The following is a 25,706-nucleotide window of genomic DNA, read 5'->3' as shown; positions in this document are numbered from 1 at the left end:
GTCCCTAAATTATCTCATGCGAACGGCAAATGTGATCGGAACGAGTCATACGTCACTGTCTGATCTGTTTCCGTTCAAACTGCTCGCACAGCTTGGGGTCTGGTATACTCTACCACAATGTCGATGGTCTCGTCCCCCTCCCCGGGCCTCTTCGATGTTTCATCGATGTTTAATTTTTAAACAGAAAAGCAATCAACTTTGATTACAAAACTTGCTTGTAATGTGTTTAGCAACTAGTTTTTTTTTGGAAGCACAAAACCATACACAGGTGAAATACTCAGCTGCTAATTTCAGGATTAGACAATCAATTAGCGTACCATTTGTTGTCACAAAATTTTTTGCTGTTTTTTGTTTTTGGGTTTATGTTATTGCAACAATAGTGTCATCATGTTTGTGTTTTTTCTCCATTTTTAATGTTCACGGAAATTTCACAAAAATTTTTTAATGGAAAAGTGTGCCTTTAAACTCAGAAATGGTTTTTAACCCTTTAGTTTTTTTTTATTTTATTTTTTTTGTGCCGGGATTACCTAAAAACCATTTGTGGAATAATGTCACAATACAATGTTGAAGATTTAGAATGATTTTATTTTTTGAAACACATTTTTTGTTTGTCCAGCACATTTGCCAGTTTGCAGGTCTGGATAACGTCACCAAAAATGACATAATTAAATAAAAAACAAGAATGGCATTTGGCAAAAAAAACCAAAACACACATTAAAAACAATTCACAAGAAAGGAGAGGGAAGTTTTGGCCCTTAAGGAATATGGGTCAAGCACAGAAGGATTGTGGGAAAATTAGCCAGTGCTGTCATCGCTTTTTACCCCGTTTTGCTGGGGTAGGGTGGGAGCCTGACCGGGTCCGGATGTCCTTTGGCTGGCCTCTCCAGAGGCAGATGTTGTGGCCTCTGGTCTAGGCAGAGGGCTAGGCACATTTGGAGGGATGGCTGTTGTTGTGCCAGAGGTGGAGGATCCTGATGTTCCGGCAGGAAGGGAGGCCGGCTCCACCATGTGCTGGCGAACGAGCTGCTCCAGGGCATTGGCAATTTGGATGTTGGCCCTGGTATTTTCCGCCAGGGCCTGACCAATGGTCACGTTGGCCGCAGCATTTTGCTCCATGGCCTCCGCCACCCGTAGCAGACTGGCGTCCATCCTCAGCAGAATCTCCGTGTGGTGATCCGATTTAAGATTGAGATCCGTGAGGAGGGCCACTGCCTGCGAGGGGGATTGCCCTGGACTGGCTTCTGCAGGGTCCCCAGCCGGATCTACTGCTTCCTCCCCTGCAGAGCCAGCAGAAATTCGGCGTCCAAGGCTCCCCTCTGGAGCGGACTCATCCTCCTGTGTCTCTGTGAGAAAAAAGAGGAACATTACAATCTACATATTGTCACAAACACATTTCTGAGTTGGTAACATAACAACATTTACCTGGGACAACATGAGGAGCCGCAAAGTCTGGCATGTCCGTATCCATGTTGGACACGCCAAACACCTCCTCATACTGCAAACACCCCTGTGCCAGCTCTTCCAAGTCATTCAGCTCCAATGACACAGGGGTGGGACCACCACCTGTCCCCCTTGCATGCCTAGCCCTCTCTGCCAGTTTTTGTTTCAGCCGATATTTATAATCGGTCCATCTGTGGGTCAAAAATAAAACATTATTCCTGCAGTATTTGGGCCTGTAACCACTTATATTAAAAATGTAGTTTTTACGTACCGGTGTTTGACATCCTGGGCTAGACGTTCAAACTCACCAACCCTATTGACAGCACTGGCTATCTCCTCCCACATTTTCCACTTCTGGCTTGAACCCATATTCCGATCGGCCTGTGGCAGGGTGTCAACACACATTTGAACCAAAACCTCCATCTCCTTTCTTGTGAATTGTGGCTGCCTTTTTTTTTTGGTTTCTTTGGTTGGCATACTCGGCCTAGCAGCCTCCACACCTTTTATAACAAAAAATATTATTTACATGTCCAACTGTCTCTAAATTCGGGGTCTAATTAATCCTTTAATCAGAAAGAGACAAGTACTTACCGGGTGCCTCTTGGCCATCGTTTTGCTGGTCTGTAGCCATTTTGATCAAAACAACTTGAACTACACCAGACCGTTTTGGCTTTGCCGTGACGTATTTATACATTCGTCCTTATTTTTGGTTCGCATCATTGATTGTGCGCTCCTATGATCCGTCCTTAATTTGAGCGGGAAAAAAAAGACTATGGATATGAGCGACTCGAGTCGAGGTGGCGGGTGTTGATTGTTGGAGGTTTCGTGTGTAGTAGTGGATTGTTGGCGGGATTAGTGGTTGTGAGGCGTTTTTTTTGAGGTGGAGTTGGTGCTTACTTATTTTTGGCTATTTTGCGTTCGGTTTTTTTTTATTGCGGATATTTTGTTTGTTGGTTTTTTTGTGAGTAAGTATTTTTTTCATGTCCTTTAAAAAATAAGGGATCTACAACCCGAATTTCTGCATTTTTATCTTTTTTTTTTTCCAGTTATTTTGGCTTGGCCCCAGAGAAGTTTTTGGACTGTGACTTATTGTTCGACTTTTGGTAAGTTTGTATTTAACATTATTTGAAGAATTTGATGTGTGGGTCTTCGCATATATTTGGAACATTAATGTCTTATTTATATTTTTTCCTATCATGTATTAACACTAAATATAGCGTCAGTTATTGCCAAATATTTTTTCTTGGTTTTTCAATGTCCAAAAGCGAACTATTTAGCGCACTAATGTTTCCTTATTCTCCTTCGCCAAATGCAAACTATTTAGCGCACTAATGTTTCCTTATTCTCCTTCGCCAAATGCGAACTGTTTAGCGCACTAATGTTTCCTTATTCTCCTTCGCCAAATGCGAACTATTTAGCGCACTAATGTTTCCTTATTCTCCTTCGCCAAATGCGAACTATTTAGCGCACTAATGTTTCCTTATTCTCCTTCGCCAAATGCGAACTATTTAGCGCACTAATGTTTCCTTATTCTCCTTCGCCAAATGCGAACTATTTAGCGCACTAATGTTTCCTTATTCTCCTTCGCCAAATGCGAACTATTTAGCGCACTAATGTTTGTTTGGGTATAAATTTTCCCATTCTTTTTTGGCCTCTCAATGTAGGGTTAATTTTCAAAATAATGTGTGCTCCCCCCTATCTTTTAACACATTTTTTTTTTGGTTAAAGAATCAAATATGGCCCACAAAAAAACTAATCGGAATTTCAATTTTGGAAATGTAGGTTGTTGCACTCATGACAATACCCCGGCATGTAAGCATCTTTGGATTTTTAACCTAAGATAAGTATATTTTTGGCTTTACATTTTTAAAATAAAATAACTACCTGGCTTCCCATTTCAGGTTGATGTTGGTTGTATTGTTTTGGCCATGCTTCCAGAACCCGACCAACCTCAATCTCGTCCCAGGCGTAGGCATCGTAGGCGTGCAAGGCCCAAGATATTTAGAACACGTGTCACCCTTTTTGGAATGCCCGGTGATGAGGTTTTACGACGATACCGTCTTCCTCCAAAAATCATCATAGATCTTGAGCGGCAAATTGACAGTCCTACAGCAATACCACCACTTACGCAATTAATGGCGGTGTTACATTTCTGTGCCTCAGGATCCTTTCAAACCACGGTGGGAATAGTGGCCGGAAACTCCCAATCCTCATTTTCAAGGATCCTGAGGGCAGTGATGGAGGCCCTTTTCAAGCACCTCCATCATTTTATTAACATGCCATTGGATATGGGTTCCCTTAGTGTGGCGAAGGCCATTTTTACCAAATAGCTGGCTTCCCACACATCATAGGGGTTGTGGATGGTACTCACATACCACTTTAGCCTCCAGCACGGCTGGAGGCAATTTTTAGGAACCGAAAGCACTATCACTCCCTTAATGTAATGGTGGTATGTGATGCCTCCCTCCAGATCCTGTCCCTGAATGCAAAATTACCCGGGAGTGCACATGACTCATTCGTCATCCGGCAATCAGGGATTTGGCATAAATTAAACAACCTACAAGCTGGTGATGCATGGCTTCTGGGTAAGTGGAGACCTTTAGTTGTAACCAATGCAAAGCTTGATACACAGTGATTCCGATTGTTTGTTTTGTTTTTTCACAGGAGACAGTGGCTGCCCTTGCACGCCCTGGCTGCTCACTCCTTATTTGGCTCCCACACCAGGGCCACAAAGTGAGTATAATTCCGCACTTACAGCCACCAGGCAGGTGGTGGAGCGCTGTATCTGCTTTTTAAAAGGCCAATTCAGATGCCTCCACCGCTCTGGTGGTGAACTCATGTATTTGCCGACTATGGTTTCGAAAATTGTGGTCCTGTGTGGGATCTTTCACAACATCGCCATAAGGAGTGGTGTCCCAATGCAGCCAGAGGATGCCTTACCTGAGGATGGCCCCCCCGAGGTTGGTTGGAGGTCAGTATGTGGGGGGGCCATACGCGATGATGTGGTGGCCCAATTTTTCAGGTAATTATTGACAAACATTTACTTATTTGTCCCAATGTCTAGATGTACGATTGTAATGTGCCTTTTTAATCTTGTTTTTCATTTTTTATTCTTGTCTTCCTTTTCAAACCATGTAAAAATGATGCCTACTACCTGATCCACTAAATTGCCTATATGTGGCCACATTGGAACTAACTTGTTGAAAAATTATTTCTTCGCCTCATTTGTGGATTCATGTTGGCCTGCTACTTATTTCAACAGTTCTTGAGTGTTGTTCGTTTTTTTTGCGTTTGGTGTAGGTTGTTTTTTGTAGTGTGTTTTCACTGTGTGAATTGCTTGTCACAATTCACTTTCTGTTTGTGTTTGCTGTGTATTAAAGTTTTGTTTTCCGTTAAAAAGACTGTTTATTTACACATTACAAGCATGTGTAACCTGTCTCCAAAAATGCCACCTTTCATAATGCCAAATCCTGTAATGTGTGAAATTGTTAAGTCTTTGAACATGCTTTGTGGCTTAGAAAAAACAACAAAGGTATTAGGGTGAATCAGTAGTTTGATAAAAAAGAGGACTAAGCAGGTTTCAGTTTCTATTTACATTACCCACCACAAGAAAAACAACAAACTGTTGGTTTAGCCACAAACCTATTGGTATGGTGAGGTGTTTAATGTGGCAGCTTACATACTTTGTAGCGCTTTGTACAATCTAATTTACCTTACTTTAAAGAACATGACCAAATAGTGTACTTATGGAAGGTTAAACAATGAAATATTTTCAGACAAGAAATGAGACTCGTTAACATACAACGCTATTTTATTTGGTCAAAAAAACAAATAAATTACAAACAAACAAAAAATCAGCTCTGAAGGAGCGCCGCCATGTGGTCGAGGACCACGAGCATAGAAATGATGTGGCCACGCAAGGCGGACAAGCCCTCCTGCATACCATGCATCCGCCTCTGGTCCGCTGTTGGTATAAAAAAAGGGATCCTTAATGAAATGACACCTTACATTATAAGTGGAATAAACAAACTAAACAAATAAATCTAGTTGCAAACAAGATCCAGTTTGGTGATAAAAAAAAAAACCTGGCAAATGGTAAGATGGTATCAATAATAAATTATAAATGAACACACAAAAAGGCGAACCAAAAAGGACACAGTAGCCTTGTTAGGGTAAAGCACAAAACCCCAAGAATGAGTGTTTTCACATGTGTGATCTGTATCAGTGGAAAATATCCAAAACATTGTATATCCAATTCAAAATGATTTTTTACAACAAAAGAAAGGTAAACATACCGGTCATTGGGCTGGATGGTCTTGGAGGAACTCCATCCTCCTCCTCCTCGGAGGTGGGCCAGTGCTGGTGGGTTGAGGGAGGGGAGAGGGCGGAAATTATGGAGGGGCCGGAAAATCGAGGGGGTGGTGGAGGGGAGGGTGAAGAAAAGAGAGGGGGGGTTGGAGGGGAGGGTGAATTTTGGGGGTGGGGCAAATTGGGAGAGGGAGGGGCCTCACCTATTGGCCGGGCAGGGATGGAGGGGGAATAGGGGGAAGGTTGGGGAGATGGGCTCGGACTGGTCGGCGGCAGGGGCCGAGCCCGGCGCCGAACTCTGCGGCGAGTCCGGATTCTGCGTTCAGCCCCTAAATGATTAAGGAAAAATTGGTTAATTTTTTTAGGGAAGGGGGGGTGTGGAAGCCAAATTTACAACACCCAAAAAATAACAAACAATCTAAAACAAGAAAACATGCACACACAGACATGTCAAAAAACAAAAAACAGGGCTAGACTGAAAACAAACATGCACACACAGACATGTCAAAAAACAGGGCTAGACTGAAAACAAACATGCACACGCAGACATGACAAAAAACAGGGCTAGACTGAAAACAAACATGCACACGCAGATAGGGCCGCAAAAAATAAACAGGGCGAGACTGGAAACAAACATGCACATGCAGATAGGGCCGCAAAAAACAAACAGGGCTATACTGTAAACAAGCACACGCAGATAGGGCAGAAAACAAATCCGACAAACAAAAAAATAAACTTACTTGCAGCGATCCGCTGCCGAAAACATGCCAGCAAGTGGGGGGTGCGGCACCGCAGATCAGACCACCTGCGCTCTAATTGGCCTATATTACGGCGTGAGCCGAAGGAGCGCAGGTGGTGGTGAACCTCCGCATAGGCCGATCGCTTGGCCCGGTTGGTGATGGAGGGAGGCTGGCTGGTGATCCTCCGGTCCATAACCTCTGTGAGGACCAACAGCTCCCGTGTTGTAAATGCGGAGGCTCTCATGATGGCAATGATTTTTTTTACAACAAACAGTTTTAATAAAGGCCAGAGAAAACTTTTGATTGGCTAATGTACTTTGTAAATTAACAGGAACCATTGTATTGGTTCTTGTATGAGTCATGTGTCCTACAGGCTCCAAAATCTAATGTGAGTTATGATAGTCTTCATGCAGTGACATGCGTAAGCTAATTTAAATAAAGAAATTTATATCTGAAAATAAGAATATCCTAAACACACGAAAACAAAAGGATAATTGGTTACAACATGTTTGTTTGAAAAAGTAAACCATTGGTGAAACCGTACGTATTCTGCGGGTAAATTACACACACGGACAACAATAAAGTTTATTGAAAAAAAAAAAAAAAATGGATTGCAAACATGTGAAGAGCAATTAAGCTAATTAATATATTGATTGGCATGATACGATTAAAGTATGTATGCAGAATGAACGAGCAGGTAATCGAAATCTGACAGGCCCACTTCCGGTTTGTACTTGTTCGAGCGTTCCCTGCAACCAAATTGGGAGATGGCCGGTCGCAATTTTGCTCGCTCGTTAGCTAGAGGAGGGGTTGGGAGACTTTGGGGCGGAAGATTAGATACGAGCGAACTTTCGAGCGAGCGCAGGAATTAACATTTTCTGTACTGCCGCTAACATGCGGCTCTGAATCAGGCCCCATGTCTGAAAACCCAGGTCGGACTCAGGTTTTTGGTGGAAAAGAGGTATTACAAACCTGGTTGCAGCTGGGTACCAATTCAGCCACCAAGGTTGAGGCTGTATGGTAGAAATCTTGGCAATGGGTGGCTTCTGCATTCCCTTGTTGCTGCACCATTTTGCAGCATGACTAGGAATACATTTATTCAACAACATGCTACATTGACTGTTTATCACAAAGATTGTGACATATTGGGCCAAATTAATAGGGTGTCTGTTTTAATAACAGTACAAACTCGCACTTTCTCGCACTTTTAAAAAGTGCGAGTTTGTACTGAAACTCGCAAATTCAATAGCCTGCGAACTTTTCAGCTCGAGGCTACTGCATTTGCGAGTTTATTCGAGTTTAGGACTATGTAAACTGACACCTTTTAATGCGAGTAGCATTAAAAGGTGCGAGTTTTAGAGAAGCCATCACAGATCAGTGAGATCCGTGATGGCTTCTGTGTGTGTGTAAAAAAAAAACGTGCAATAATAAAATTTTACATTCACGGTGTATGTTTGTTTATTTACGTATTTCTTTAGTTGTGGAACTACAAGTGCCAGCGGGCCCGTAATGCCCCACATGCTGGTATTTGTAGGGGTCCAAATACCAGCATGCAGGGGAGGCTTGCTGGTACTTGTGGTTCTACAACTAAAGACAATATGGAAACTTTATTTTTACACTTTACACTAACACTATCAACCCGGCATCCACCGCCCTAGGGTGCCGGGGATAGCCCCGGGCTATCAGTCTAGGCCTGGGGTGCCCTGGAGAGGGGTACCCCTTTATTGGGGGAGTACCCAACTCCCCAGGGATCCCCGGCCTGGACTGACTAGCGGTCAGGGATAATGCTTTGGCCGGGGAAACCGGTGAAAGGTTTTCCCTGGCTGTATTATCCGCCCGCTAGAAAGAGTTCGGTGCTGGTTCTGGAATTTTCAGGGGACCCCTACTCGCTTTGTCCCTTGATTTTCCAGAACCAGGACCAGCTCAACAAAGCCCTGTGCTGGTTCTTAATATACAGGGGCCCCCTACGCATTTTGGCCCCTGTATTTTTAGAACCAGAACAGGCTTTATAAAGCCCGGGGCTGGTTATGCTTTTGGGGAGGGGGTGCACGTCATTTTTTTTTTATTTAAAAACATTTAACGTAAGTACACACAGAAACATGTACATATCTCATGGATATGTGCATGTTTCTGTGTTCATCTGACCTGCTCAGGATGTACTCGCTAGCCTGAAGCAGGTCTATTATTTGGGGACTTTTGGTAATCTTATTTTTGCGAGTCTGAAACAGACACTCTATTACATTGGGCGAGTTGATTGTTTTCAATGTGAAAACATCTGGATGCGAGTTTGAGAATGGAGAGATTTAGTAACTCTGAAAAATGTGAGTTTTAGTGAACAGACACCCTATTACATTGGAGAGTTGTGAAAAATTGCGAGTTTAGCACCAAACTGGCAATTTACCAAAACAGACTACCTATTACATTTGGCCCAGTGTCTTATTTACCAACAGCTTCTTGAACAGAGACTAGTTTAAGGATTATTTCCTGCGGCTTTATTAACCTAAACCTGCTGGTTGCTCCTATCAAAGACTATTGCTTGCTGCTAACCGTTAACCCCAAGCCTGCTGATTGCTGCTATTAACATCTATTGACTGTATATATTGTGGCTTTATATTGAATGTTTTACCTACTAACAGCCTCTTGACTAGAGATTAACCAAAGGAATCATTCACTGCAACTACTATCCATAAGTCTGCTGGTTATTGCTACCAATCAAATTATTTGGACTGTTTTTATGTGATGGCTTGCTTTAAATGACTTTTATATTGATTTAACATTATAGCTACCTCCACAGCTCTCTCACACCTGATTTATACATAGATATTAAATGCTATTTAATGTTATAGATTATTTAGGTTATATACCTTTTTTATTTTTAGTAATTTTTTAATAAATTATATATACTTGAACCCAGCACTCTCTTTTCTTTTGCATTACTGCACCATGACGCCTTCCATCGGGAGTTCATTACTATTCTGTGTGATGGTTCTGATAAAACAACATGAGGTCTTGGAATTGGTCGATTCAATAAGGGTTTGACCTTTCCATATCCAACTACAGAACTTATCCCAGGTATTTTGCTTGTTGCATGGCCAAGGCACACTTCTCAGTAAGGTCGAAAGTTCTCAAAGATTCCTCTACTATGGGAAGATGTGAATCCCTATCCTGAGAGTCAATGACTATGTCATCCAGATATGCAGCCCCATAAGGTTTGTGGTGCTTCTGGAATTTATCCATAGGCTTTTGGAACATAGCAAGTGGAACAAGCCTTCAGACTGATTCTTCTGGGGTAAACCTGGTCATTGTTTCACAAGAGGGGGAGTGGGCAAAGAAACCCATCCTTACAAACTTCTGTCGCAAACTTCTATATAGGGAGACATAGTAGGTGACCGTAGAGCAAGAATGCCTTGCCATCGAGTGGGCTACTAAAACTCTTCAGTATTATCCCTTAGGGATGGAATTTACCCTGATAATTGACCATGCTGCATTAAAGTGGATGCATACAAACAAGGAAGTCAATGCCAGTCCTGGTGGTTCTTGGCATTGCAGTCATTCCACTTTGTTGTGGAGCATAGAACATGGGCACTACTCAAAAATGTGCTTCCTGCGAACTCTGTTCGCCTGTGTTGGTGACGCTAAGGGAGGAATGTGTAGCAAAGAGAGCAGTTTGCTGCAGCCCTTTAGTGGAGAGCTGGTAGGCTTTCAGGAAGTCTGAAAGCTCATGCTGCATGTGCGTTTTGTATGTCGTTTTCTCATGTCAGTGATAGTGTGTGCGCTTCCCTTCTGCTCTCACAATTAGCTTCAGAGGTAAATCTGCAATTAGCAAATGAAAAGCATCCATCTCATGCTGGCGACCACCAGCATAATCAGAGTTAGTATTTGCACCTGCCCTCATACATCAGTAATTGCTACTGGCAGACATGTGTCCCCATGCAGCCCTGGCTCTGTTCTTGCTTACTGTGCTTAGCCTGCATTCGCACACCCCACCCATTCTGCCACTACAAACCAGTGCAAGTGTAAGATGTGACCAACTCAGCATATAGGTGTCAGGATTCTACCTGGGATCGGCTGTTACTCACCACAGCGCCGGCTTCCCCTCATTAGCTAGAGCAGTGAGACGTCAGATCCAGTGATAGCTGTGTCAGTTCTCAGCTGGAGTGATAATGTTTAGGTATGTCCAGAGGGAAACAAACTGTAGACAGGGGTCGATGCGGTAAAAAGGTAGTCTGGCTGGTGAGTGGGATTACAACAGTAGTGGAAGGAGGAGTTGCTGATAGGTGCTGGGAATCCTGTGGCTACCTGAAACCGTCAGGGAGCTAGGCAGAACCGAAGTCAGCTGCGTAGTGGAGCTCAGATAAATATGACCAGACTCGGCTGATACACGTTGCACTGGCAAAGTAAGGAAGCTGTGAACTCCCTTAATCCCCAACAGCAGAGCATGATTGGCCGGACAGAACAGCTGACCTTTAGGGGATTGGTTCCCTAGGTCACATGGCCCAATGCAAGATGGCAGCACCCATAGAGCTGCAGCTTGGGAACACTGTGCAACACTCCCATGCTGGCACGGTCTACCAACAAGGAACGAGCAGATGCACCCCCGTGCCAGTCTCCATACTCCAGCACCGCCACCGGAAGGCCCATGCCAGAGCGCCCTAATGGGCAAAGACCGCAGACTTACCGGTAAGGAACCCCTGGTCGTGACACAATCCTGGCGTGTCACATGCTCTCTCTGACCTATCACGATCCTGCACTGGCTACTTAAGGGAGTTCAGAGCTTCCCATAGTTGCCAGTGCAACGTGTTTCACAGCACATGCTGTGAGAGAGTTCCTGTGCTCCTGAGATCTGTCTATTCCAGTGCTCGTCTGTGCTCTTGCTGGATCCCAGCTTCCTAGCTAACTTCACCGCTCTGCCTGCTCCCAGCCTCCTGCTCGAACCACCATGCACCTTCTATCAACCCTTTTCCTGCCAAAAGACCTGAGTGTGCAGTTAACCCTGTACCTACACTGCCTCCACTTACCTAGCTCTCTGTTGGCTCATATTGCAGCTAATACATTTTCTACACTAACCCATCTCAGTACAACTCTCCAGTTAACCCAACAGCAGCTACTATTCAAATTCAAGGCTGCAGACACATATCATTGTGATATTGTGTCTGCAGCCTTGCAGTGACCATTTGGATTACAAAAACGTTTTATTAGTTCTGCCACTACCTGGACATTACCCATTCATACTTCACTACAGTTTCTAGTCATCACTTCCCTATCTATATTCTGGAGTTTATATTATTTGTGTACATGTCTTCAAGTTCACCCATTAAAAAACCCACTTTTCAGTTTAAATCTGTTCAGGTGTCTGCTCCTGTTACCACTCCTGGTCCCCAACAAACCCAGATCCTAACAACTTCTTCAGGAAACATTTCTATTGTGCTTACTCTGTACTAGTGGTACAGAGATTATATTTCCAGTGGGCCAAAGTGGTGTGTCTTTTTTCATTCCCACTCGCATCGGATCCCTGATCTGGGGACCGCGACCTGCTTGCAGTTGAAACCCATATCCTGCTTGGAGGGGTCACTGGTGAGCACCTCACGGCAGGTTAGACTCCGCACCCTAGATCGGGTGTCACCAATATCCGATGCTTGTGGACGTGGAGACTGAACATCCAGGCCCCTCGCTCCTGATCCCTTCCTTGACCCGGGACCACAACTTCCAGCCCCTCAGTAGGGGACTCCAGGACGCTAAATGTGACAATAGGCATAGGCACACTCTTCTTTGGTGGGCTTGTGCAGAACCAGTTTAAATATGTTATGGTTTACAAACAGGCACAAGTCCAACTTAGCATTAGCTTCCAAATACCTAAAAATGTAAGAGCTGTGCTGTGTAAGAGTCCAGGTCACAGATCCCTTAATCACATAACTGGCGTGGTCGCATATGATGCGACCGCAGCCAGAAGTGTTTCTGCTGACAAGGTTGCATCACATGCGATCACACCGCCTCATTGTGTGCCCCCTCTTTTTTGAAGAGGAGACCCGCTCTGCATAAGTCTAGAACGGATCTCCTCTGACTCCTGGACCCCCCTGCAGTGATGCATCTGTCTGTGACCACCAACATCAAGCCCCAGAATGCCATGCGAATGGCATGTGCTGGTGATCAAAGTGCAAGGAGAGGAACTTAGTTACCCCCCGAGCACTATTTGGCAGATCTCTGCAAGTGCAGGGGGGCTGGATCATCAGTCATCCCTGACACACACTCCTCTGTGCTGTGAATGTTGAGGAGAGGGGGTAGTGTCCATGGAAGTGGTGAAGGACCCTCTGGGGGGGACTTCCATAAATGTAGGTAGTGCAAAATAAAGTAATATATTGCTCGAGGGGAGAATGGGGGGGTAAAATAATATTTTAAAAATTACATTAGCCACAGACAGGGGCATTTCTATTATGGGTCTAAGGGGACCCACACCGCACACCCTGCACCCATATTTTTAATACTTACCACTCCGCCTCCGTAGTCCCACGTCGGTGCCGGTATCAGAACTGTCAAAACCACCTGGAAAATGTCCGCTGTGGGCCATTTTTCCCAACGTTTTGCGCATTCACAGTAGAGAAAACACTGGGAAAATGTCTGTGGCACCATTTTCCTGGTGACCTGCACTGTAGACTCTGGGCACAATCTACCAGAGTTTACCGGTGTGGCGCTGAGTGCTGCTGGTTACTGGAGAGAGAGGAGGGTCCCCTCCTGAAAAGCCCTTGGTCACAGAGTAGGAGGGGGAGGGGGTGCAAACAAACAGGGGCTTTTAACAGGGGTGATTGAATCGAGGATTCCTTTACACCTTGGGGTGTGTGTGGGAGGGTACGAATATAAGGATTATGACCACTGGGGGGGTTTATTGCCAATGGGTGGTGGGAAGTGATTTTATAATGGGGGCCTATGCACACGGTGTGGTGCGAGATACCCCCTAGGCATATATATCTACTATATAAAAGCGAAGATTTGTCCTTCTGTCTTTCTATACAAATCCACAGTTTACAAGCCCTGATCGTTAAATTTTACATACGAGCGTATTAAAACATGGCAGAGGCAACTAAAAAGATTTTAAATCAAAATTAATTACTGTTCATTTTTAATTAATGAAAAACCACAATTTTTGCATAGCATCCGCCCTCTATAGGTCAGGTACGGAATTACAAAAGGATTTAGCTTATCTACTATTTTTTCTTTTCTATCTTCTCTACTAACTCAAAATTAATTACTGTTACTTTTTAATTAATTAAAAAACACAATTTTTGCATCGCATTCGCCCTCTACAGGCCAGGTACGGAATTACAAAAGGATTTAGCTTATCTACTATTTTTTCTTTTCTATCTTCTCTACTATATCAAAGTGAAAATTTGTTCTTCTGTACTTCTGTCTTTCTATACAAATCCACAGTTTACAAGTGAAGATCGTGACATTTTACATACGAGCATATTAAAACATGGCGGAGGCAACTAAAAAATTTTAAATCGAAATTAATTACTGTTAATTTTAATTAATTTAAAACCACAATTTTTGCTGGACGCTCATTGTGGGGCCTCACGGCATATGGGTAGGGGCTCGGAGCAAGCATTTTGTGTTGTCATGTTTTATCATGATCTTAATGTTTATTATCGAAGAGAGAGCTTTAGCAGGCTTTGCCAGCATTCTCAGCTCTCTGACTATACCAAATTACGCAACAACATTTACTTCTTTCTTCCAACTGTGTCAAAATGATGACTTTGCAAGGACCCTGCTGTACTGTGAGCTGCCAAAATATTATACATGGAATGCTTCTCACAAAGTTTTTCTGCGCAGAAAACAGTGAGTCGCTGTAGATGGTCATCCTGGTATCAGAGTAATAGAAGCTCTTGGCTGTGTTTACACTGTACATCCTACAAATTTTGAATGCTTCTACCGCCGAAGTTTGCTTTACACCGTTACAGGTCCTACTTCCTTAGGACTGTTGATGGGGAAGTTTGCCACACTTTTCGTGAGGCCTGCCTAAGGACAGGTCGGTTGGAGGATGATGTGTAAACAAACATTCTTAAAATCCCGGGCAACGCCGGGTACTCCAACTAGTATATACTGTATATATATATATATATACTGTATATATATATTTCAATAAAATATTTAAATATATTTTTATAAAAACTTTTTTAACTATATAAAAAATAAAAAAAAAATCTTTTGCTGGGGAAAGAACAATTGCCAATTTAGTGGTTAAAATGGTTATCTTGTTTAGATCAGATGTGATTTTCTCCATGTATGTGCATGATTGTTGAGCAGATGGAGGATATGAGAGGTGGGTGGTGCAGTTTCCATGCCTTTGCCAATTAACATCTAGCCACATTAAGGATATGGAATCCCATCCTGTGTCAGTTCTTCTAGAGGCCCGGGAGTTTCACTTCTAGCAGGAGATTCAAAGGATTTGTTTTGGGAGTGAAATATTCAAAACGTCATCTGTTAAATGTTTAATCATATTCCACAATTTAACCACCTTCAGGCTCATCCACTAAATGTGTATAAAAGAACCGATATACCACAAGCTCACCAACACTGGAAAGAGGCAAAAGGAAACAGTTTGTGTACTTTGGATGTATAAAAGGAGTTAGAGCATTTGGCTATTATTTTTTCTAATTTCCTTATATGACTCCGCATCCATAAGGGAACCAGTGTATTTTTTTCCAATTGGAATAATGTTTACATTCTGCAAGGCCCAGGGGCATCTGAGTCGATTCAAACAAGAGATTGTTTAAAAATAGAGCATATAATAAGTTCAAACTTTAAGGGTGATGAGTGGGAAACCTTGTGTGGCGTTAGGAGGGAGGAGAATCAGTTCTGTTCACTGTTACATTTGCAGATAGAATGTTGCACAGTGATAATATACTGTACCAGCTGAGAGTATTTTACCATAATTGACCATAGAATCCTATCAAAGGCATTTATGCATCCCATGATAGTAACAGTATCCAGTCAGAATGTCGACATAATCTGAATGTCGACAGTTAAGGTGTTGACATGGAATAAGGTCGACAACAAAAAAGTAAAAATTTACAAAAGTTGACATGTTCATAATTTCGACATTTAACATGTCAACACCAGAATGTCGACAACACTTTTTTTTGTATTATTTTTAGGATTAGGATTAGTTTTCGGGTTAGGTTTAAGGTTAGGATTAGGTGTAGAGCAGAGACGTACGGGTGCGGTTCTCAGAACCGAATTTAGGGATTCGAACCGAGTCCAAGTTCGGAATCACTTTGGGGTACAGAGTCGGACTGAGTGCCGGTTCGGATCTTCCCGCGGTTTGGAACTCGGATTTGAAAAACGAACCTGCATGCTAACAGGTCAAAATGACGGCATTTTAGCTGTTTTTTTAATATAGTTTTTTTTTTTTAAATAGAGAAGCAAAACCAAAACATGTGAGGGTGGTTTTGCAAAACCAACACACAAAGATGAATCCGGTACCAAAACCAAAACAAGGGGTCAGCGCACATCTCTAGTTTAGATTTAGGCTTAGGTTTAGGGTTAGGCTTAGGTTTAGAGGTTTGATTTAGGGTTAGGTTTAGGGGTTAGGTGTAGGGTTAGGCTAAATATGCATTAAACTGTATATCAACATTCTGCTGTCGACATGTTAATTGTGAATGTCGACCTAAAGTCCATGTCGACATTCAGAACTCTACGACTATTTGGTGTTGACATTACGAATGTTGACTTTTCATAATACAGCTGATAGTAATACCATATTGAATTTTTGAGAGTTAGCTGTAAGCCGTGTATTGTCCCCCGCTTGTCTGCCTGGAATAAAGTGCAGCTGATCGTTTTGTATAAGTTAAGGGGAATGACACATTTTGGGCCTGATTCAGACCCACTCGCAAGCGGCTGTCCGCTCACAAGTGGGCCGATGTTGTGCACTGCGCATGCGCACGACGGCGGGAGCTCCGTCGTGCGCATGCGCGAGACGCGACGAGCGAAGGACTTTCCTTCGCTCGTTGTGTCTGATCAAAGGGGGCGTGCTGTCGATGTTGATTGACAGCACGCCCCCTTTGGTGGGCGTGCCGGGGGCGTGCCTCCCTGACGCCTACCGTCAGAAGCCGGCCCACTGACATCACTAGTGATGTCAGTGGGAGTGATTTGGGCTCTGATAGAGCCAAAATCACTCCGGGCCTTGCGGTTGAAAAACTCAACCGCAGGCTCCGGCTCGCAGTGGCGATGGTCGCGATGGTCAAGACCATCGCGGCCATCAACCTGCACGCTCGTACAGGCTGTGGGTGGTGACCCACAGCTATACGAGCGTCCAGGAGGACGCTCCATAATTATGGAGGACGGCCCTCATTCAGAGCGTGCGCTCTGCTCAGAGCGTACGGCTCTGAATGAGGGCCTTTATGTTACAGTTTAGAAGTGAAATCCAGTGGTAACTTATACAATTGTTTGGATCCTTTTACTCCTGAGGAACACAAACTGTTATTGCATGAAGCAGTGGCGTAACTAGGGCCTGATTCAGAACCGCTCGCGAGCGCATAGCTCTCGCATAGCTCTCGCAAGCGGGTCGATGTTTGGCCCCTGCGCATGAGCCACCTTCGGCGTACGCATGCGCGAGCCACAGCGAGCAAAGGCAGTTCCGTCGCTCTGGGGCTCACTCACGGGGCGGCTGTCAATGTTGATTGACAGTTTGCCCCATTTTGTAAGCGGGGAGGGGGGGTGGCTGCACAAACGCAGGCGTTCCCTTAGGAATGCCTGCCGTTTGTGGGCGGCCCTACTGACATCACTCGTGACCACTCGGGCATCACATCAGTCCACTCGGGCTTGCGGGCGCCGAAACCCTCCCACAGGGTCTCGCCGCAAGCCCGATGGCCGCGATAATTGCGACCATCGCCAGGCCGCTTGCACTAGCTGTGGGTGGTCACCCACAGCTTTGCAAGCAGCCTGGAGGCCGAAACTAAAAAAACACAAAAAACGCCATGATTCAGAGCGAGCGCACACAAATAGTGTGCGCTTCTGAATTAGGCCCATAGGGTATTTGGAGACCAGGGCAAGTTTAAAAACGGAGCCCCCCTCTAAAGTATGTGCACGCACGCGTCTAAAAAATTGGCATGGTCACTGGAAAATGGGGACTTGTCAACATGACACACCACCGTTTCTCGTCAGTCTGGGAACATTCGTTTTCATTCCATATGCACCTTAATGCCCACTGTAGTAGTGCCCCTCTGGCAATGCCCACTGTAGTAGTGTCCCTTATGCAATGTCCCCAGTAGCAGCGCCCCTTATGCAGTGCCCCATGTAGTAGGGTCCCTTTTATAGTGCCCCCAGTAGTGTCCCTTATACAGTGCCCCCAGTATTGCCCCTTATACAGTGCTCCCAGTAGTGCACCCTTATAAGTGCCCCCAATAGTGCATTCTTATGCAGTGCCCTTTATACAGTGCCTCCAGTAATGCCCCTTATACAGTGCCCCCAGTAGTGCCACTTATACAGTGCCCCCAGTAGTGGTCCCCTCCCCCTATGTAGTGCCCCTAGTAGTAGTCCCCTCCCCCCTATGCAGTGCCCCTAGTAGCAGTCCCCTCCCCTTGTAGTGCCCCTAGTAGTAGTCCCCCCCTTGTAGTGCCCCCAGTAGTAGTAGTACCCCCTTGCAGTGCCCCCAGTAGTAGTAGTAGTCCCCTTGTAGTGCCCCCAGTAGTAGTAGTCCCCTCCCCCTTGTAGTGCCCCCAGTAGTAGTAGTCCCCTCCCCCTTGTAGTGCCCCCAGTAGTAGTAGTCCCCTCCCCTTTGTAGTGCCCCCAGTAGTAGTAGTCCCCCCCTTGTAGTGCCCCCAGTAGTAGTAGTCCCCAGTAGTAGTAGTCCCCCACCCCCCTTGTAGTGCCCCCAGTAGTAGTAGTCCCCTCCTTTATAGTGCCCTCAGTAGTGCCAGACCCCCCCCCGCCCAGTAGACACACGTAATATAAAAAACAAAATAAAAAAAACACTTACCTGAATCCCCGCTCCCGCCGCCGCCATCTGCTCCTCCGTCTGTCCTCCCGGGCCGAGCCGCTCTGCATTATGGGAGAGACGTCATATGACGTCTCTCCCATTACCCACTGCAGGAGCCGGAAGATGGAGCGGCTCCCGCAGTGGGCGCAGCAGCTAATGAGAGTCTGTCAGACTCTCATTGGCTGCTGATCAAAACAAACACACAGCTGCCGGATCCGGCGGCTGTGTGTTTGTCACTTGTGTAGCGCTGACCGAACTCCGTCCGGTCAGCGCTACACACGCGGTGCAGTCTGTGTCACAGTGACACAGACTGCCTGCGGCCCGCATGAGGCTGCGGCCCGGGGGGCACATGGCACCCTGCCCCCCTGGCCCAGCCCGCCACTGGGTGTCACTCTGTGATCCCTTCAACAAATCTCAGATTCTATGGAGGAGATGCACTAAGTCTTGGGAAAATATAAAGTGGAGAGAGATAAAGCACCAACCAATCAGCTCCTAACTGTCATTTTTCAAACACAGGGCTGAGCGCTCGCAAGCGGGTCGATGGTGCCCAAGTGCGCATGTGCACGACGGAGGTGGCTCCGTCGTGGGCATGCGCGAGACCCGAATAACGACGGCCAAGCCGTCGTTATGGGTCTCGCACCAAAGGGGGTGTGCTGTCGATGGTGATTGACAGCACGCCCCCTTTGGTGGGCGTGCCGGGGGCGTGGCTGCCCAGACGGAGGCGTTCCCATGGGAACGCCTACCGTCTGGGGCCGGCCCCACTGACATCACTAGTGATGTCAGTGGGAGTGCAAAAGCACTCCAGTTCTTGTGGCAGCGAGACCCTACCGCAGGGTCTCGTCGCGAGCCTGATGGTCGCGATGGTCTTGACCATCGCGACCATCATCATGGCCGCTCGCTATACCTGTGGGTGGTCACCCACGTCATCTGTTAAATGTTTAATCATATTCCACAATTTAACCACCTTCAGGCTCATCCACTAAATGTGTATAAAAGAACCGATATACCACAAGCTCACCAACACTGGAAAGAGGCAAAAGGAAACAGTTTGTGTACTTTGGATGTATAAAAGGAGTTAGAGCATTTGGCTATTATTTTTTCTAATTTCCTTATATGACTCCGCATCCATAAGGGAACCAGTGTATTTTTTTCCAATTGGAATAATGTTTACATTCTGCAAGGCCCAGGGGCATCTGAGTCGATTCAAACAAGAGATTGTTTAAAAATAGAGCATATAATAAGTTCAAACTTTAAGGGTGATGAGTGGGAAACCTTGTGTGGCGTTAGGAGGGAGGAGAATCAGTTCTGTTCACTGTTACAATGCCCACTGTAGTAGTGTCCCTTATGCAATGTCCCCAGTAGCAGCGCCCCTTATGCAGTGCCCCATGTAGTAGGGTCCCTTTTATAGTGCCCCCAGTAGTGTCCCTTATACAGTGCCCCCAGTATTGCCCCTTATACAGTGCTCCCAGTAGTGCACCCTTATAAGTGCCCCCAATAGTGCATTCTTATGCAGTGCCCCTTATACAGTGCCTCCAGTAATGCCCCTTATACAGTGCCCCCAGTAGTGCCACTTATACAGTGCCCCCAGTAGTGGTCCCCTCCCCCTATGTAGTGCCCCTAGTAGTAGTCCCCTCCCCCCTATGCAGTGCCCCTAGTAGTAGTCCCCTCCCCTTGTAGTGCCCCTAGTAGTAGTCCCCCCCTTGTAGTGCCCCCAGTAGTAGTAGTACCCCCTTGCAGTGCCCCCAGTAGTAGTAGTAGTCCCCTTGTAGTGCCCCCAGTAGTAGTAGTCCCCTCCCCCTTGTAGTGCCCCCAGTAGTAGTAGTCCCCTCCCCTTTGTAGTGCCCCCAGTAGTAGTAGTCCCCCCCTTGTAGTGCCCCCAGTAGTAGTAGTCCCCAGTAGTAGTAGTCCCCCCACCCCCCTTGTAGTGCCCCCAGTAGTAGTAGTCCCCTCCTTTATAGTGCCCTCAGTAGTGCCAGACCCCCCCCCGCCCAGTAGACACACGTAATATAAAAAACAAAATAAAAAAAACACTTACCTGAATCCCCGCTCCCCGCCGCCGCCATCTGCTCCTCCGTCTGTCCTCCCGGGCCGAGCCGCTCTGCATTATGGGAGAGACGTCATATGACGTCTCTCCCATTACCCACTGCAGGAGCCGGAAGATGGAGCGGCTCCCGCAGTGGGCGCAGCAGCTAATGAGAGTCTGTCAGACTCTCATTGGCTGCTGATCAAAACAAACACACAGCTGCCGGATCCGGCGGCTGTGTGTTTGTCACTTGTGTAGCGCTGACCGAACTCCGTCCGGTCAGCGCTACACACGCGGTGCAGTCTGTGTCACAGTGACACAGACTGCCTGCGGCCCGCATGAGGCTGCGGCCCGGGGGGCACATGGCACCCTGCCCCCCCGGCCCAGCCCGCCACTGGGTGTCACTCTGTGATCCCTTCAACAAATCTCAGATTCTATGGAGGAGATGCACTAAGTCTTGGGAAAATATAAAGTGGAGAGAGATAAAGCACCAACCAATCAGCTCCTAACTGTCATTTTTCAAACACAGGGCTGAGCGCTCGCAAGCGGGTCGATGGTGCCCAAGTGCGCATGTGCACGACGGAGGTGGCTCCGTCGTGGGCATGCGCGAGACCCGAATAACGACGGCCAAGCCGTCGTTATGGGTCTCGCACCAAAGGGGGTGTGCTGTCGATGGTGATTGACAGCACGCCCCCTTTGGTGGGCGTGCCGGGGGCATGGCTGCCCAGACGGAGGCGTTCCCATGGGAACGCCTACCGTCTGGGGCCGGCCCCACTGACATCACTAGTGATGTCAGTGGGAGTGCAAAAGCACTCCAGGGCTTGTGGCAGCGAGACCCTACCGCAGGGTCTCGTCGCGAGCCCGATGGTCGCGATGGTCTTGACCATCGCGACCATCATCATGGCCGCTCGCTATAGCTGTGGGTGGTCACCCACAGCTATGCGAGCAGCCAGGAGGCTGCTCCAAAAAGGAGAAGGGACAGCCCTGATTCAGAACGAGCGCTCTGTCAGAGCGTCCGGCTCTGAATCAGGGCCACAGCCTGTAATGTGATAGTAAGGACTTGATCACTTTATCACTCTCTAATGTTTAGTATATCTCCTCCTATATGTGTTTGCTTTCCTGGACTAATTGTCTATTAAACAGCTGTGAGGTGCACCTAGAACTTACTATTTATAGTCTGGTCTCCTGTCCCTGGGTATTCCTGCATTATACCCCTTTCACACATACAGCAAAAACCTGTTTTTTTGTTGTGAATGCTCATTGACCAGGATTTTGCTATATATATTAAAAATAAACCCTGCTCTGTACCAGGGTCAGATTGAGAAATATCCGAGTAGATAGACCCGTGTATTTCCCGGGTTTTATGTCTGAAAGGGGTATTACTCCTAGGAGCTGGTTCAGAGCCGCTCGCTAGATGCGATCGCTTGCACGATGTGTATGTAAATTGCGTAGGCAGTGCTATCGTACAGCAATGCATTAGCACGCCCAGTTTTTCTTAGCGAGCGATCACATAGTGTATGCAGACACCCACCATCCTGTCTTAAGACGCCCACTTGTGCACATCATGTCCAGGAAGTGTATGCAACCATCGGTACATCGGGTAACATCAGATGCTATCTCAGCGCTTGAGGTTGACCATACTCTGCCGCAAGCACTGCGAGCACTTCAGTGTAAAAACAAGCCAGGTGACGAGTACTATGATGCGGTCTTATAATTATGCACACCTCTAAAACGCCATTGAGATGCTCAGGCACGCCTGCGTTTGCACCTCCACTCCCCCGTTTTTAATGGGCAGCCCGTTACCAGTTACAAACGGCTTCCCCTGTCACTCACTCTGCTGGGCTGTCTATGCACAGCAAGCGAATGCATTGTGAACTTTCGCTAAGGTATACACACACACACTGCGATGCTTGCGCACAATGCATGCACACTGCATACCATCGGCAACAGCGAGCGTTTGCATCTTAGCGAGCAGGTCTGAATGTGCTCCCAAGTTCCCTCTGCTCACAAGTCTGCTTACTAATACCCCTTTACACCAGAGCTAAAACCCTGGTTATTGCAGGGTTAACCCGGGTAGCTTCTTGGTGTAAAGGGGAAAGGGTTGGATTCCCGGGTGGAGTGACCCAGCAATCCAACCCAGGTAACTTGCAGGGTTTAACACGGGAATGACCCGTGAAACCCTGCAGTGTAAACGGCACGATCCAGGTCTCGATGGCCTTGAGCGTGCCATGTGCTTGCCGATTGGCCGGCTTCAGTGATGCTTGGGGATGATATCATCTCCAAGCGTCCACTTCCACGCCAGAAGAGCCAGGTCACTGCAGATCCGGCTCCGGTGTGAACAGCGCTGACTTGCGAATATCCTGTGTCGGCGCCGGCTAAATTCAGAGTCTGATCCGGTTTGGAACCCTGGACCTGATTCAGACTCGGACGCTAAGAAGCGTTCGCTCGTAGCTACCGATGGCTTGCATTGTGTGCATGTATCACAGTGCGCGTGCGCGAGCCACTGCGAAAGATCGGGAAGCGTTCGCTCGCCCAGCATAAACAGCCCAGCTGAATGAGTGACAGGTCAAGCCATTTATGGGTGGTAACAGGGGCAGGCCACTAGAAACGGGGGAGTGGAGGTGCGAACGCAGGCGTGTCTGAGCGTCTTAACGCCGTTTCAGAGGCGTGCATAATTAACAGGCAGCGTCATTGTACACGTCACCTGGCTGGATTTTACACTGAAGTGCTCACAGTGCTTGCGGTAGGGTATAGGCAACCTCAAGCGCTGCGAATGCTCCTGATGGTACCTTATATACCGATGGTTGCATACACTTCCTGGAAATGATGTGTGCTGGTGGGCGTCTGCATACACAAAGTGAACACACGCCAAGACATAGTGGGCGTGCTTATGCCTTGCCATGCGATCGCCTGCCTTGCTGGGTGTGTTCCGAATTTGCATACGCTGAGAACGAGCGTACGCATCTAGCGAGCGGGTCTGAATCAGGTCCCATGTTCCAACCTCCGGGTCAGACCCACAGTTTAGGTATAAAAACGGTACTACAGTAACCTGCAGTGTTCATCCCAGTGTCTTGTACATGGGGCCTGATTCAGACCCGGTCGCTAAGCTGCAAACGCACGCTATGGGTGAATATCGCACATCTGCGCATGCGTCAAAGTACGCATGCGCGAACCAGTCACTGTGGCCAGGAATCGTGCACTCGTAGTACACAGACTGGACACTACTTTGAGTGACAGATTACACCGTTTGTGGGTGATGACAGGGGAAGGTGCTTGTGAACGGGGGAGTGGATGTGCGAATGCAGGTGTGTCTGAGCGTCAAAACAGAGTTTAATGGGTGTGCATAATTAGCAAAGTAGCGTCATTGAACACGTCACTTGGTTGTATTTTAGCCTGAACTGATCGCGGTGCTTGCGGTGGGTTAGGGGCTACCTCAAGTGCTGCGTGCATCTCCGATCGGTCTCAATGTTCCCGATTAATCACACACTTCCTTGAGATGATGTGTGCTAAGGGAGAAAGGTGGGCGGCTTTATACTCCTGCGTACGCTCACTGCCATCGCTCTCATAGAGGGCATTCTTAAGCCAGACAGTGTGACCGTGGGATTTGCATTCCCAGCCCCTTTTGGCAGCGAGAGAGCGCAGCTTAGCGTCCAGGTCTGAATCAGGCCCATGGTTCAAAGAAACCATCGCTGGATTAGGAGACACAGCGCAGCCACACTGAGCACCAATACTGTCTGCAAGTTAACAGTCTGGTCACTTGGACTGCTATTGCTGCTGGACGGGGAAGCAGTGAGTGACTGTCATCAAGTTTAGCCTACCCCTGTCAGTGTGCTCCCGTGGAAACGGAGAGGGATTCCAGTCTATCTCTATGTGGAATATTTACTATTTTATCTGAAAGTATTCAGACATATTTCATTCTCTAATAAGTGGGACTGAATCTATTTATATGCTGCTTCAATAGAAAACATTTCAAATTAGGACATAAAGGATCGTTTGGACACAATATATTTCTTATGATCATTGATGTATTTATGTATTCACACTAGGGGTGTGCTTCGGCCACTTTTCGTGTTTTGGTTTTGGATCTGGATCTTTCTTCGTGTTTTTGATCTGGATTGGTTTTGCCAAAACCACCCTTCCGTGTTTTGGGTTCTGGGTTTTGTGTTTTGGATCTGAATTTTTTGAAAAAAAGCATAAAAACAGCTAAAATCACAGAATTTGTGGGTTTTTCTGCTCCTATGCTATTATTAACCTCAATAACCTTAATTTCCACTCATTTCCAGTCTATTCTGAACACCTCACACCTCACAATAGTGTTTTTATATCCAAAAGGTTGCACCGAGGTAGCTGGATGACTATGCTAAGAGATACGAGTGGGCGGCACAAACACGTGGTCCATCTAGGAGTGACACTGCAGTGGCAGACAGGATGGCAGTTTGAAAAACTAGGCCCCAAACAGTACATAATTCAAAGAAAAAAAAGAGGTGCAAGATGGAATTGTCCTTGGGCCCTCCCACCCACCCTTATGTTGTATAAACAGGACATGCACACTTTAACAAACCAAACATTTCAGCGCCAGGGTCTGCCACACGACTGTGGCTGAAATGATTGGTTCGTTTGGGCCTCCACAAAACAAGCTGGCAATTAATCTGTCCCTGCACAAACTGGCTCTACGGAGGCAAGATGTCATCCTCATCCTCCTCATCCACCGATTCCTCACCCTCTTCAGTGTTGTGTACATCCTCATCCTCACAGAGTATTAATTCGTCCCCGCTGGAATCCACAACCACAGGTCCCTCTGTACGTTCTGGAGGCTGGTCTCCCTGGAAGAGTTGATAATTCATTTTATGAACATCATCTTCTCCACATTTTGTGGAAGCAACCTCCTACGCCTTTCGCTGACAAGGTTCCCGGCTGCACTAAACACTCTTTCGGAGTACACACTGGAGGGGGGGCAACTCAGGTAAAATAGAGCCAGTTTATACAGGGACCTCCAAATTGCTTCTTTTTCCTGCCAATACAGGTACGGACTGTCTGACATGCCTACTTGGATGCTGTCACCGATGTAATCCTTTAACAGACAGACGCACACTTGTCGCTGCTGCTTTAAGGATGCAGGTGCGGCTACAGCCCACACATTTCACAAAGACAGAAAAAAAAAGAAGAATATTTTTATTGTTTGTGGAGCACGCTTTGAGGGTGTCACCACCCTTTAACAGACAGA

Source organism: Taudactylus pleione, unplaced genomic scaffold (assembly GCF_031769625.1).
Source record: "Taudactylus pleione unplaced genomic scaffold, aTauple2 ptg000109l, whole genome shotgun sequence".
Taxonomy (NCBI): domain Eukaryota; kingdom Metazoa; phylum Chordata; class Amphibia; order Anura; family Myobatrachidae; genus Taudactylus; species Taudactylus pleione.
Note: the sequence above shows the minus strand (reverse complement) of the source record.